We start from the raw sequence: 16512 nt of genomic DNA, 5'->3' as shown, positions 1-16512 counted from the left end.
TCCATCAATGCACCTGTCCAGGACATATTCTGTGTCAGGAAAGACAGCCTGAGTGCTGCTGTCCTGAATTGAGCGTCATATAGAATGGATAAATGGATGTTCGCTGTATCGTACCACTTCTGGAACATTGTACCAATGCAACAATATCTGTCTCTTCTAAAGTATTTTTAAATGTATTGATGTTAAATACACTGGTGGATGTGGTCTTCTATGAAATAGTATCCTACAAGTCTTTGACTGTGAAATTTGAATGTTTTGTAGTTTGGATGTAGGAACCACACCCTTGATGAGCCACTTCCAAGAGATTATTGATCGCACCACTTGACTCACTGGTGAAGTGAACACGTACCACGCACCAAATTTGCCTGTGGTTAAAAACATTTCCTGAGCACATACCTTGTGGTCTGGACTGATGCTAGTTAGTTTAAATAAAAGTTGTAACTACTGTTGCAGGATTTTCTATGAATATTCAATGGCCTTTAGGTGATCTAGGACGTCATGGGACAGGACCAGCGTACCAGCAATTGAGTAAGCGCCACATGAGGTCAGGAAGTCAAAAACACAGGTAAAACCTTGCATTCTATTTTTTCTGTCTTCTATATATGATATATATCAGATATATGATACGATTTTATATATATACACACAGTAACACTCAAAACAACCCATTTTCCCATTTACTTAAATGAGGAAGCGTGTACAAACATATATATATACAGTATATACACACACACAAATTTTACACACACGCTGTGTATGTATTGTGTTAGTCTGAAACATGTAATAGATTTACATTTAATTGTTCAGAACTACACCCAAGATAATCGGACACAGGGCATCATGGAGAAGAGTCAGTGGGACCTGAAGGCCATAAGGTTGCAAAGGAGACGACTTTCAAGACTGGACGACTTTGTCCAAATATACCACAAAATGCATGATGCCCTTCTGCTTGAATATGCTGACACGGAAAGGTCAAGAAAGAAGGTAAGAATTACTGTCAATAAGCAATCTATTAAGAAACAAGGTTCCCACTTTATCCTAAGATACTGGGTATATTCTTGACCAGAGGTAGACAGTAAATGGGTCACTTATGTATATGCCTATTATACACATTTACATTTTGTTCTTTCGAGTTGAAATGGAGAAATGGAGAAAGAGAAGTGTACGTTTCCCCACTGGTGACTGGCCTGCCTTTAGGAGGACAGAAAGGAAAGGTATTTCTTTATTTGCTTTTAGTGACGGTGTGACTTTTTCAACATTTTAGAATTTTTTTCCCCTTGAATATAGCCAGCATGATTTATAACTCTCAATCTTTTACAATTTGTTAATGTTTGATTAACATTTTTGATACTTTGGATTTTGTTTTTGATAATTGGATTTACATTAAGTGTGTTTAATTTTAAGAAATCAGAATCACCACAAGACACAAGGCAGATAATAACCTCAGAAGTCTCTCACCAACAAGCAGGTTGTTTTTTTGGCCTGTTTTAGCTCACTTATAATGCACCTTCTAATAAATGTGTGATAGTCATATTTCTTAGGAAGCGTTGGAACATTTCCAGTTATTGGGCCAAGTTTAATTTTCCTATTTTCCACACATATAGCTCACAGCAATTGGAGCTGCAACTATTTAAATTGTTATTCTTATTATTAGTAGAAGTTGTTGTTGTATATTGTTGTTATTAAGCTCACTTACCTTAATTCTGTTTAAGTAGGCTTCTAACTCTGAAGGGGGACAACTTGTGGAGAAGCCAACCACAGAAAGGAGTCCCCCAGGGATACTACCACATACTTACCTCATGCAAAGAAATAATACCTCAAAAAATTACCTCTTATTGTCTTTTCCTAAACTATTTTCCCTGACCTTGATGAAAATGTTTCTGATCATGGCTGCCACATAGATAATTCTGGGTCATTTCAATTAGTTAGGAACCTGAACATCCTTGACCTATAAAGCGCACCCAATCCAAAGATTACATCAGCAAGGCAGCGGTGCGCAGGGTATTTTTTAACAAATTGTCACTAGATGGCGCCACGTATGATATCGCCATTTGCCATTTAAATGCCGTCCAATCCATAAGAACCCAGCAAACTTCAAGAGTTATGTCCCTGTGGCATCAAAGAATACAATGTTTGTAATTCTGAAAATGTTTGGGCTATGACAGGTTGGCATATCTTGCCTTTGTCACTTCCTGCATCTCCTGATGGAAGATTTATTCACAAAAGTGTAGAATGATTGCATGTCATTTAGCAGACACTTTTATCCAAAGCAACTACAAAATTCACCTGACATCTATGAGGGGCACATTTGGGTTCAGCATCTTGCCCAAGGACACTGCATTTCTGGGATTCAAACCACCGACCTACTGTTTGGTGATAACCACTATACCCACTCAGCCACAGACTATTAGTCTTTCAAGCTTAGTAACAAACAGTTGTCTTTTATTTGTCTGTAAACTGGGTAAATTGGTATGTAGATGGTTCTTGGGGGCTAATGTCATTGTCTGAAGGTTCAGGTTATTGCTGCATACAGTTAGGCGAGACTAACTTCTCTGTTTCATGAGTTTTGGCACATGTAGCCCCCCAAAAATGTATTAATTTGGCAAAACAAAATACCTGGGCCCCAATCCTTGCAATGTTCGTGCTCTGGCCCTGCACCTTGAAAGATGGACAAAAGGACACAGTAGTAAATTATGTGTTTGTACCACACTGTGTTTGGGGACTTCTACTGTGCTGGAACACAAGCAACATCCAGGAGCTAACATCATCTCTGCAGGGGATCCTGAGGCCGGAAGCACTGACTGGAGAACAAGAGCATCAGGTATCCAATTAAAGAATGCAGAGGAGCTCCAGGCTTCAACTCACAAGAAGAGGTAAAGTGTACAACTATTATTCCCAATAACAATATGTAAATACTTGAAATTCAATATATGTATCAAGAAACACGTATCATCAAAAGAGAGAGAGATAGAAAATCCAACATTGAATTTCTTATGTTTTACCAAATATGTATTGTGTTTGCTGGTCTCTCTAACTTTCAGCTCACCATTAGGAAAAGAAGGACACGGTTAGGCTTTCTGTGCTCCTCCCAGATAAAGGTAACAGCCTTATTAGTCCACCACACGTGAGTGGCTGATAGGTTGAGGTATTTTTTAGCTTTCTTTTATTTTTTACAGCTGTAAACTCCAAAAGAAATCTGTTCTAAAATGTAGTGTAATGTAATCTTATCATGTGTTCAAGGAATTACATTCATCTTTTAAGCCGTTTCACATATCTTTTATATTTAGATTTGTGAAATTACAAATTGTGTTTCTCACAACAATTCCTCTGATGTAGGCAGTTGAAGGCCTTTTACAGCTTGAGGCAAATCAGCTGCAGATTAAAACATCTATATTCTCAAACCACTACACAGCAGGTGTGATCCTGTTTGGGAAGAGAGAGCAGCTTGCCCACAAAAGCCATAGCTAAGGTAATTTAGAATGCTAAGTGTGTGTGTGTGTAGGAGCTGGAATTTTAGGTACTACAAATTTAATAGAGGCAAGAATTAATAGAAACTTTTGTGTATTATTTGTGAATAGTGAAATGCATCATTTTATATCACTGTAAATATGTCAAAATAATGATTTAATAATGATTCATAATGAAACTAAAATAAATATTTTCATACTTTCACAGGTGAACTTGAGAATCCAGGCACGTGTCGCTCTGCAATATTGCAAATGTACACTGGAATCTTTTGGTTAGTATGTGAATTTACTTTATAATCCTGCAGATTTTTGGTATTATTATAAAGGTCTATTAAATATTTGGTTAATTGAATTCATTTAAAAAATGTTAGTACATAAATGCAGTCAACAAGACTGTTTATCTGGTGGATCCTGCACCAGGTTCCAATGAGAAGATTAACGTAAATCCATGGCCAAGAACTATATACTGATTAAACCATTTGTGAACAATATATATATATATATATATATATATATATATATATATATATATATATATATATATATATATAGACTGTTGTTGTTCAATAGGTTAGAGGTGATACATTTTGATTATAAATTGAGAAGAGGAGGCATGGATTTTTGAAAACAGAATTATTTTGAATTTAAAATGTAAATTGTAACAAAAATTTTGTAAGAATACTTGGATCTCATTACAATTTTCCTTTTATCTTGCAAACCTTCCCTGCTTTTTTGAATTCCAAATATCTTTCATAAACAACACACAGTGAGTATCTGAAAATGAGGAGAGCGAGCCTTGGAAAACTAGAGTGGGTCGCATAAAAATGGAAAGGAGGAGTACTGACTCAACACAGCAGGATAGCAGTAGCTGTGGGGCCATCATCATGGTAAGTGATTTGGATATAATTTTACACCTCAAAATGTGTATTGTTTTTCTTGGTAAGTTAGCCCACACTTGTCTTCAATACATTCAGTCATTACACAGTTTTCTGTATAATAATCAGCAGTAGAACAGCTATGTAATAATGAATAGGACACATTTTGCTTACCTTAAGAAAACTGCATTTTGCAATCACGAGGTACATATTATGATTTGAACGTTTGTGTTGGTTTAGATGGCCAGGGCAGTGATGAAGGCATTTCCAGCTGTTCCAGTCATAACATTTGGGACATCAAGAAATGAAATGGCCACTGAGAGACAAAAAATGGCTCTTCAGATATTGAAAGCATCAGGTTTGTGAAGAGTATTTGTCTGTGGTTTGAATTTCTACTGACAATCTTTACGTAAGCTTCAGAGGAAAGTGCGATAACTGTAGAGCAAAGGGAGGGTTCACAGCAGTCATACAATCTCCTCCTAAGATATACATTCAGAGCTTTTACAGTGTAGCTTTTGATTAAGGATAGTCTAAAAATTGTAGTTATGGGCCATGCTGCTCCATAGGCCTGGGTGACGACAAAGGTGAATAAAGCTATTTATTAGATCTATGTTTACCACAACATGTAAAAATACTGCCTCTAGAACTTATTTGTATTTATACTTACTTACAAAACAAGGGGTGGAGGTTTTTGTATGTACACTACTGCATGTAAGAATAAATTCCACATGTTGGTGTTTCTAATTTATTATAGTTTGTGCTTATATTTTAGTGTTTGATTTACACACTGAGCCATGTGTTCGCTGGGCAAACTCTGACTAGCTCATTGACAAATTGGGTGAGTATTTTTACTTTCTTTGTTTTTCATTGTTTTGATTGATGTTTTTTTGAAGATCAATGACAGTGTCACAAAACAAGCTGCTGTTAGGTTTTTCAAGTTGAAAACAGGGGGAAGGATTAAACTATTAAGACTGAATGTCACTTTTAGTTACATTGCCTTAAAACATGTAGTAGCATTTATAGTAGCATTTTCAGGTGTTGTGGAAGCAGAAATTTAAGTTGAAAATTCAACATTAATTGAAAACATATAAGCAGTAGTAAGCTACACTGATCATCCAGACATGTTTTCATGCTTTAAGTCATTATTATGTAGATTAGTATTAGTAAATTTGATTACCAAAAACTGCCTGCATTTGGGGGACGCAAGGCTTTAAAAATGAACATCTTGATTTCGATTAGTTCCCTATAAGCCTCTGCTTTTACAATGCAACTCTATCTGCCACCAATTGTGGTCCTCTGTGTCCCCCCTTCATCTCCTCCCCCAGCACACCAGCCTCCCACCACCCAACGTGTCTGATCACGGCTATCTGCAGCACAGGGAACGCCTCTGCTCCGTTCCTCTTCCCTCTACACTGCAGACTTACCTACCACTCACCCTCCTGTCACCTGCAGAAGTTCTCGACGATCATAACAGCCACCTCATCACTGACGAGGACGCATAGAGAAATGGCGGCAGAGGACTGATGCAGGACTTTCTCCTCAGCATGATATTTGTATACACTGTATATATTAGTTTATTTTCCAGTTTATTTCAATTCCATTCATATTTTCTATATTGCTATTTGTTTCTTTATATTTCAACTTGATGTCTTTGCTGCTGTAACAAATTTCCCATTGTGGGACTAATAAAGGAATTTGCATCAGATTTCCGTAGATGTTATTTCTCTCTGTAGGTCGTCACCTGTTCAAAAGTTTAATTTGTATTTTAGCTCTATTTATTAGTGTATATTTTTGTAGTATTTTGTAAAGCATGTTTAAAAGGTGCATATGAATAAAGTTTATTGTAATTATTTTTTTGTTTATTATTTACCTCTGCAGTGGAAATGAATGGTAAACATATTTGAAGTGTGATTAAAAATATATATATCTACAGTACCAAACAAGTGGTTTATAATTTTTTCCCCATTGTTTATTTTGAGATTTATTCCAATTCTGTCTCTGTATTCTCATGACCATCAACAGTAACAAGTTCAACTAGTGCAATCAAAGTTGACAAATGTAAAGTTGACACTCCACTCATATCCTTGAACGTGTATTTGGAAATGCATTTTTGAGAGTACATCAAACAACATGAGGAAGGTAAGACACTGAAATGATATTCATTAACAATTAAATAATTGTTTAAAAATAAAAATCCCTTTCATACAGTTTAAAGGGACAATTTAGGCAAATTTAGTTCAGTCTTTCCTGATATAATGTCGATGACACTCAGAGGTGATCTACCTGTCATGTTGAAGTGGAATGAGTCTGGTGAAAACAGGTTTCTTCCAATTCTAATCTGGAAATTGCATAGTCAGAGACAATTCACGGACAGAATCCACTCAAGTCACCTTAAGTAACTTCTCAAGGAATATTTTTAATCAGCGTCCAAATATTGGCCACACTATGAATACATTAGCATTTTCACAGACTGTCTCTAAATTTCTCTCAGCTATTCTGCAGTAAAGTTTTCATGACAATTTATGAAGATAATGGTATATCAAATGAGAGACTAAAGATTGTTGTGTTTTTGTAATTTTTAGCTTCCAACTATTCAAGATAATCAAGCATCATATAAGGCACGAGTAGACGCGCGTTAAACAAAACCTGAAGTGCTGGCTTCACACATGACGGCTCACTTTACTGCAGTCCACTGATCGTGATTTACAAAGGCCACCTCTATGTCCATTGACAGAAGCTCTCTGTGAACATCTTACCATGTGTTATTGTTTCAGGGAATATGCCCAGGTTAATTCCAGACAGTCACAATTTAACCGTAACCTCTGAATTATCGTCACACTTCACACATTTGGATACCGGCTGCTCGCGGTGCCAGCCCACATTTGACGATATCAAAACTGCTATATCCTGCCGACACAAGCAGAAGCCACACCAGTTTGCGCGCCGCTATTAGTGGGCGTTTGTACCGCGATATCATGGTTGGTATGAAGCGCATAAACACAGAGTAATGAGAGGCTCGGGTAGTAAGAGCTTCTTTTAGTCCGAAAGAAATACTAGTGTCATGGTTTGCTGGTTTGGTGTAAGCCCTTGACATGTGTGTAGATGCGCCATGCACATCTTTGCACACTCATATCTTCACAAAGTTCAAACTGCCATGGCACTACAAAGTCACTTGTAGAGACCCATTTATGTCCAAATAACTCTGATATTCATACCAAAGTAATAGCCACACCTTTGAAGATTTGTTTGTGTCCTCTGTTTCTTATCTCTCCGTTTCATCAGACAATACAATACAATACTATATAATTAAATTGTAACTAAAGATACATGTGTGTGTCAAGGGCCTCACCAGACATACACAATGTTGTAAGAATTCACTTAATCAAACACCACACACAGACAAGTACTCTTCACTTGCAAGGGAAGTCCGCACCCTCTGAGTAGGTCGCAGAGCTAACTTCGAATTTTTTTTACTTCCTGCGGTAATATGTATTTATTCAAAGCTCAGTTACAAGGTATAGGTAGGGGTTACATTTGCAGAATGTCTGATTGTCACTTCTCTCCAGGCGTGTTTCCTGCCTTTGGGTGTTACTTCATATATGGCAGGAAACAGGAGTTCAGTTTGACAACAAGCCTTATGTTGCGAGGCATGTTGTACTCAGAGGTGCTGTTAGACCGATCTCTGAGTCAGAGACTGTCACACTTTGTATCAGCAGCACCAGCACATGACTTTTTATATATAATTCTTCAAACAACATGGCCCAGAGATTTAAAGGCTCCTCAGCTAATGTTCACCAATTAACATTAGCACATCAAGCAACATTTTAATGTACAAATGCTCAAGTATCTCAAAGTACCTAGATATAGGATCGATTATTGTAGATATTAGATATTGGGTAGATTTATAGCAATAGGCATAAGCAGGGTAATATTCAGATTAGTAACAGTTTAAATAGGGACATTACATAGATATATGGAAATATACCTTTAAGGGTAAGGTAGTTATATGAATTAGAGGAAAACAGAACAAATATATTCTTACAAACTCCATATCATATTATCATAAGCATAACGACAAATTACTGGTTTGAATGATTCAGTTTCACGAGTATTACTTCTGCCCCACATAGTAAATTTAACACACACACACACACACACACACACAATACTACGTGTCCTTTACACTTACAAAGACGTTTAGAATTAAGCCTATAATAACAATAAACGAAATAATCACAAAACCTTGTGCCTTTCTCTAGCCAGGGTGCTAACAACTAATGGGAATACTTTTTCATGCAAACAGCGAGGCACACCTCCCATTTAGCGATCTTTTTCCGTTTCAGAACGACTTTTCAAAATAAAGTATAAGGCATTTCTCCTTCCGTCTAAACCATATTTCAAAATAAATGTATCAAACCAATAGGGCATTAATAGGTTACTACAGTAAGTAGTAGGCCTTATAAACAGTAAGGCACTGATGTCGAGTTACTGACATTTTCTGTTATCCATTTGCACTGAATGTCCCTAGTTTTACACTGTACTGTTTAAAAGAGACATCTATGTTTCAAAACACATAACTTTTACAGGTGAAACACAGAACTGAATCTGTTTTCATAAAAGATAACCTCAAAACAAGGGGTAGGGTAGTGGAGTGATTCTGGGTTTCATATTCCCAGCTGACTGTAGTTTTGGTGCAGTGACATCTGTGAGACGATGAGCTGTGCCTTTGTAACAAAGCAGTGGTTTTATTTCTGTACCTACAAAGACAATGTGCTAGAACCTGTGGGATTATACTATCTAGAGCACATTCACTCTGCAGTGAACAAACAGTTTACTGGTTCTCTGCAGGTTTATCTCTTTTGCTGAGGAGAGAAATATGTGGAATTAAATGAAAACCTCTTGTACATGTGAACAGATTCTCACAGAGAGAAGTCTTGTTTTACTTTCAGACATGCACAAACTCCAGATAATCTCCCTGACAGTCTCCAGAGAGGCTGTATGTGAGAATGCAAATTCAGGAGTGGACGGCTCTCAGACAGTCCTCAACTAATGAATATTTAAATGGTAGAACACGCTGCTGTCTCCTTTTCGTGGAAATATTAAATAAAATAATCAAATTACCTTCATCAACCAAGTATTACCAAGCACAGAACCTATACACAGTCAGAACATACACTGAAAAAGAGAGTAACAAACATACCTTTTATGGAAGAGGATACATATCTATTTTTCCTGTAACAGAAACAAAACCAAGAAATAGGTCTTAATCAACTTACATCATGACTTGATGGAGGTCTTATCATCCATGACAAATATTTTCTTCGACCACACACATCGTGTACCTGAACGATATCTTCCATAAAACAAGGCGACTGCAACCACCAAAAGACCCAAAACAATCAGTGAAACGACATAACTGGGTTGAGAGTTATTTAAACTGTCATTTCACATTCAGCCAGTTGAAGGTTGTTCCTGGACATCAGCTGAAGGTTTATGATCACATCTGGAACGACAGGGGACATTTTCAGCAGGACCATGTAGAGTACCCACAGATTCACTGCAAGGTAAGAAACCAGGCACGTCCGCGCCTGGGGTGAGACTTAATAATGGGTTGACAAGACGCACGCCGTCCTCAGAAAATGTTCCCAACGCTGTAGTCAGAGCATTGAGACATAGGGGTGTTCCTACAAATACAAAATATACACAGTTACTAGTGTACATATCATATTAGGATTATATAGCAAAAGTGGTATTTGACATCAGATCTGTCTGATTTCCAAAGGTAAAAAATATTTGATCATTAATGTTTTTGATCAGCAAACCTTCTTTGTTCAAATTCTCTCCTTTTATGGCGTGTGAGGTGTGATGGTGTAGAGCAGCATGCCACTAAACTTACAAACAGGATTCTATAAACCAAGGAACATTGATAAATTCTGTCTCTTCATGTTATTTCAAAGATACAGAACCATTTTACATCTTTATCCTCATCACACCTGGATCACTGCACTGTCTTTAGGACTATATTCATTTGTTTTCATATATTTTTTTGCATGCTCAAATAAGATGTGCCTTTTTAAATAATCTCCATGGAGGAAATTATAGCCCAGGCAGCGTAGGGAAGTGCAGCAAATGTAGTAAGAATAAACATATGAAACAATGAAAAAATTAAAATAATACTATATATATTAAACTGTTTTTCAAAATTTGTCTAATTGTTGTTAATATTGTCAGACTGTCAGTCAGCTATCTCTTTGGAGAGAGAAAGTTATTACTATTATTATCATTGTGCTATACACAGGAAGATGGGATTTTGATTTGTTTTATCCAACCTCAAACAAATCATCTTGATAGATGGAAGATTTGTCTGTCTGTCTGATTTGTCCACAGCCAAAATTTAATGGGCTGTTTTGATGAATCCTTTTCCTAAATGGATACAGGACATCTGTGAATCTAACCTATGATGAGACATGTCCACCACTCTCTGACTGGAAACAATGTAAGAGTTTTCTAGATAGAGAGAGGTGTCATATCTCAAGCTTTCTGCTGGACGGCCCTACACACAGACTAAAGACACATTCAGAGTTTGCACATCCGGCCAGTTCACTGGGGTCAGCTGTGGTCCCTGTAAATGACAATGTAATACATGCAAATACATGCACAGACCCATATGTGGGACGTCTGTATGCAGTCCAAAATTGTGTGCAACTTCAGAATTATTCCTTGTCAAATAGGGTGAGTCCTCCTCAACAGTTCTACAATATACTGTCACTTTGTATTGTTTGTGTGCTGATGTTGTGTGAGATCTTTTTACAAACAGTCTATGGTGCAGAGTGAAGTTAGAAAATTTTGTGTTCATCCTACCTGTCAGGTGATTATTACTGACTCTACAGTGCAGTAGTCAATGTTTCATAAAATTAAACTTTAATTATTTTGTTACTTAAGAAGAGACAAATTTTGCTGGAGTGATTCTAAGTGACTTTGTTTCCATGACGCAAGATCGATAACTGTAGAATTCTTTTTCAGTCCAATGTGGTGAAATTAAACTATTAAATCAGAATAAAATGAACTGGCAGTGACTTTCACCTGTCAGTTTTCTTGACAATTCATAACTGACGTCATGTATTGACATCTGAAATGAACATTTTCAAATGGTTAATACTGTTAGACACTTACATATTCAATTATTCAATGGTCGCAATAACTTGAAGTCCTTGTCTTCTTGAAACAGCGCTAAACCGCAATTTTTCTTGTCACGAATGCACCTCGTCGACACGTTCACACTGACATCCATCACATCTGCAATGTCCAACATAATATCTGTCTACATTTTCTGATGTTGTAGAATCCTTTTCCAGAGGTTCACAAAGTGAATCTGTTGTTGCTGTGCACGAAATGTAGATCTTCAGACCAGAATCTGTCGACACAGGATCAGTAATATGCAGAAAACTATTCTAAACAGACTAACACAGTGACACTGTAAAAAACATCATCAGAACAGCTCAGCTCCATCTCAGCCCACACACTGTAAGACTTGCAGTAAGCCTCCATATTTTACACCTTTCTGGGATTTAATTTGAGGTATTGACATTTCTTAGAATGGACTGAGTGAAAAAGTCTGCGGAGTGACTGTGTTCATACTTTGAGGGTTCCTACTGACCCCCTTCAAGTAATTACAGATAGTAAAAACCTACAGTAAATGTCAGCACAGAAATCTACCTGGATCACAGGTCGTGCAGGGTAAAACACTGTTGGGCAAGTCCATCCAGTAGAAGATTCAGCAGAAGGTGTCATTCACACAGGGCAAACAGGAAGTGCTCCTGAACTCCATGCAGTGTGTTTAACACGATTTCCTGCTGAAAAGAAAACTATTTACCTCAAGGAAATATTTCTGTTGAACAAAGACAAATCATAAAGAGCAGACAATGTAACACATCGTAACATGTTTTACACCTTCATTTTATTACTTACAACAGAAGCAAAGCCAAACAGCCATTCTTCTCATTCAGGATCTTACCAGATGGACAATGTAAAAGAGGACAGCATTCATTCCTCATCTGATTAGTTGACTAATAAGTCAGTATTCACACAGAAGACTTTGACCAAACATATCTGTGAAGGATAGGGCAAAGGTTTTCATCTTAGTTAACTTTGGTTGATATGTTGACACAGCCAATAACTGAGAGAGGGAGAGGAGGGGGAGAGGCAGGAGAGGAGGAGGAGAGGAGAGGAGAGAGGAGAGGAGAGGAGGGGAGAGGAGAGGGAGAGGATTTCAAAATCTGTTTATTGTACATTAATGGAAACAACCCTTTTTCACATCATCCACCAAATACAAAAATCAGTAAAAAAGAATAATAAATACGTTCTTTTGTTTTTTAACACAATCAAAGAAAATCTCTAATTAGAGATTTAATCAGCTCTTTCACAAGAAACCTGACTGTTTGACAGACTCTGTCCCTCATAGGTGTTCACAGTGTGATCTCTGCATCTGAAGAAGCTGCTTTCTCAACATGTTCTTTTATCTGTGAATGTGCAGCAACTGACACCAGAGCTGCAGGAGTTCTGTGCCTCAGATGCATGTGTAGCTTCTTGATCGGGCTCTGAGCCGCTGAGTCCTTGTGTCAGGCTGTCAACCAGCCACCGCACTCAGTCTCATTCACAGCATCAGGGCTCTGGCTCGAGCGGAAACCGGCGCCTCGGTGCGAGCGTAATCCGGCGCCGCTTTATCAGGCCGCTGCTTGTCCGGACACTAAAAAACGTCTGTGTCCCACATCTCCACACTCGAAACAGCCCAATCTCAATGTTTTAAACCTGCAGAGAAATTTAGGCCCCCAATTCTCCGGAGATCCTCCGCAGGACATGTCTACAAAACGGCTGTTAAGTGACAGAGAGAGGAAAAGAGGAGCAGAACTGTAGGTGACGAGGAGCAGTGTGACGCAACTTTACCAACAAAGATGCAGCCTCCAAATGTTTACTTCTCAAATTCATGTTGAACGGCAGGTTGGCAGTTTCCTTGAGCTGAAGTCACCCTCACTGAGATCCGGCTGGAGATGATTTTTAAATCCAAAAAGAGGGAGACATCTGGAAACAAAGAGGACTCAGCTGTACAAACTGCACAGAACAGCAGGGACCTGGCAACATTACTGCTGCTAATATAATAAAGTCTGTCTCTTTAATTTTCAGTGAGTGGTAACATTAATATCCAAGTGCTGAAAAATAGGTAAACTGGACTTGGTTGAGTTTCTTGAAGACGTTTCACGTTTCATCCAAGAGACTTCTTCAGTTCTAACTGTCTGCTGGTCCACCCCAAAGACAAAACACCCAACGTGGTACATGCAGTTGAATGTAGTGAGGAATGCTCAGGGGTCTCATTTATCACCGTTGTGTACGCACAAAACGGGGCCTGAAACGTGCGTACGCCACTTCTCACGCAAACGTTGGGATTTATAAAAACAAACTTGACGGGAAAATTTGCGTATTTCCACGCAAACTCTGACCCATGCGTACGAATGTTTTGGAGACGGGAAAGTGGCGACACAGACGTGAGGTGGTGAACTGAAGCAGATTATTGATCCACTTCATCATTACCATTAAAACCAACAGCTTAGTTTTGATCGCGCGACATTTCTGTTCCACACGAACCTTTTCATTAAAACATATATAAATCAATTTACAGCAAATTACGTTCAGATTCCATTTAACAGCGGAGTTACGGTGCGTGTATCATCAGATCACTGCAGTGAACGGGACTGTGCCATCAGGCGCACAGAGCGACCTGGAGATCACTTACAAGAAATGAAGAAACTTTCCAAATAATATCCCAGAGTGGAGGTTAGGATCCACTGATGTGAGGGAATCGGTCCGATGCTCTAATTAAATAAACACTGCCGTGACACTGGTGCGTGATGGATGCACGTGAATGGAAGGAGGAGGAGGAAACGAGGGTTCAGCGGTGTCTGATCAGCTGATATAGATTCTATTGATCTGTGATCTTTTTTTTATTTCAGGCTCCGTTCTTTCTATCGTCTTCACTCTCACACACTGTATTATCCACAGCAGCGGCAGAGTATCAGTGTATTTTATTTATTAGTGACATCACTGCTGTCCCATAAAATCGCTCTTCACCTCCACCTCACTAACAAACACCTCGATGTCAGTGTCAGAAAGTTTCGCTTCCTCTTCTCATCGCTTGATGCCGTGACTGTCATGACTCACGGTGGAAACCCATTGGTCAGCAGCATAATTTAATATTCATGACGTGCTTTGGATTGACCATTTATGGTTGAAAGGGGGCGTGTAGAGGGCGGAGTATAAGGCAGATCCACGTACGAACGTTTCCAGATGGACTGTGATTTATAAAGCCAACATTGCGTTCAGGTGGGCGTGCACACGGTTTTATCAATCGGAATTTCCTTTGGCGTACGCCATTTCCGGCTTTTGGGCGTACGTACACTTTTAGTATGAATCCTACGCACTGTTTGATAAATGAGACCCCAGACCTGTACATTGGAGAAACTAAACAACCTCTTCATTAACGCATGGCACAGCACAGGAGAGCTGGTGACTCAGGTCAGGACTCAGCAGTCTGCCTACATCTAAAGGTCAATGGACGTTCATTTGAAGACAACAAAGTCCACATTTTGGCCAGGAAAGACATGTTTTGAAAGAGGGAAGGAAGTCATCTACGTCAAACTAGACAACACACTATCTGTTGCACTGTTTCATTTCCAGAAAACCTATGGGGCCGATTTATCAGCGACATCTTAACAATCTACTGGTTCACTCCTGCTCTTTATTATACAACATTCAGAGGTTATATAGAAATTCAGTCTGCTTACCGTCGTTAATACGATAAGACCTTCTGCAGGTTCCGTCTATAGGCAGTTAGTTTTCACTTCACAGCGAAGGGCGGGTGTTACTTCCTGGATCAGTAAGACTTCGGGAAGTTGGACAGTCTGGTCTGTTTACATCCGGCTGTAAGACGAGAGCGCAGGGACCGTCTGCAAAGTGCAACACCGAAAAGAGACGTTACAAAACTATTCAATAACTTCACTCTAATAGAGTGTATTCTCACCAAAATCACATCACACATCCATGGTCTCCTGTTTGTTGTACTAAAATACTTATGTAATGGTGGATTCTAAATAGAAGCTAGAATTAATATTTTCTTTTATTTATTTCCTTCATTTATTTTCCCAGTTGTGTTTATATGTCATGATTGATAAAAGATCACAGCTCTAATTTAAATCATATGGGTAAAAAAATATAGTACAAAAAAACTTGAACAGGATTCGAAACGACATGGTAAAGCAGTATTAGCTTCTGGACTGATGACGATCTCATTACACTACCGACCCGCTGAGATATTAGGTGGCCAGCTCCAAGCTAAGTTCTTTTGTTTGACGCTGGTGATCATTACAATGCACACACACCAAACACATGTCATGTTAAAACATCCCTCAACGAGGTGGAAGCTTGTGCGTTGTTTTTGTGAGTAAAGTTGGTGAACAAGCTTTTACTGGATGGGTCAAGCTTCATGAGTCCTCCTGTCGCTGCTGGATTCATCTACACAGGTCACTCACAGTTAAGTCTCCTTATGATGGCAACACCTTATTCATTGTAGAAGAGGAAATGCTCTTCCACACATTAACCCTTTGATACACAATGTAGTGTCACGGGTTGTCCCTAGGGCTGGGCAGTGCAAAAGAGAGCGTAAAACAGGCACCATCAGACAGTATAAATGAAAAAGGTTTATTGGTCCGTCCCACTGGCAGTTCCTTTAAATCAAAAAATAAAAATAAACAAAAGACCATGAATAAACATAAAGCGTCCCGGAGGAGAAAGTGGTTTCTTCACCATACAAAAGTAATCCAACCCTGCAAGGTCCTCGGTAGCTGTTCCTCCATGTAGGCATCCTCTCTCCTACTCCGGGCCCAACTCCTCTCGAGTGGTGCTCTCCCCTCTGCCCTTTATTCAGTCTTCCAGCCCTGCCTCAATTAGGGGCCTTAAGCACCTGCAGCTGGGTGCACGATGAGGCAGTCTGGGAGCTGTAGTCTCTAGCCCGGCGGCCATTTTGGGTTGTGGGCACTGATCCTGGGTGAGGATGTAGCGCCCCTCCACAACCTGTCCCCTTGTGATGCCACAACAAGCTATGCAAACCCCTTCTAATAAAC

At 38.9% G+C, this 16512-nt stretch overlaps 1 protein-coding gene across 3 annotated transcripts in view; it reads right to left on the bottom strand.

Moving 5' to 3' along the window:
• The window catches only part of LOC118110834 (tumor necrosis factor receptor superfamily member 14), a 69602-nt gene extending 54294 nt beyond the window's left edge, over positions 1–15308 (bottom strand). For all 3 annotated transcript variants that reach the window (XM_047340324.1, XM_047340326.1, XM_047340323.1), the window contains exon 1: positions 15178–15308. The gene's annotated coding sequence lies outside the window, so the exon portion shown is untranslated. The remainder of the gene's footprint in view (positions 1–15177) is intronic.
• Positions 15309–16512: the final 1204 nt, after the last annotated feature.

This window comes from Hippoglossus stenolepis, chromosome 6, assembly GCF_022539355.2.
Source record: "Hippoglossus stenolepis isolate QCI-W04-F060 chromosome 6, HSTE1.2, whole genome shotgun sequence".
NCBI classification, from domain to species: Eukaryota; Metazoa; Chordata; class Actinopteri; order Pleuronectiformes; family Pleuronectidae; genus Hippoglossus; species Hippoglossus stenolepis.
The sequence above is the reverse complement of the archived record's forward strand: the minus strand, read 5'-3'. Positions and strand labels throughout refer to the sequence as shown.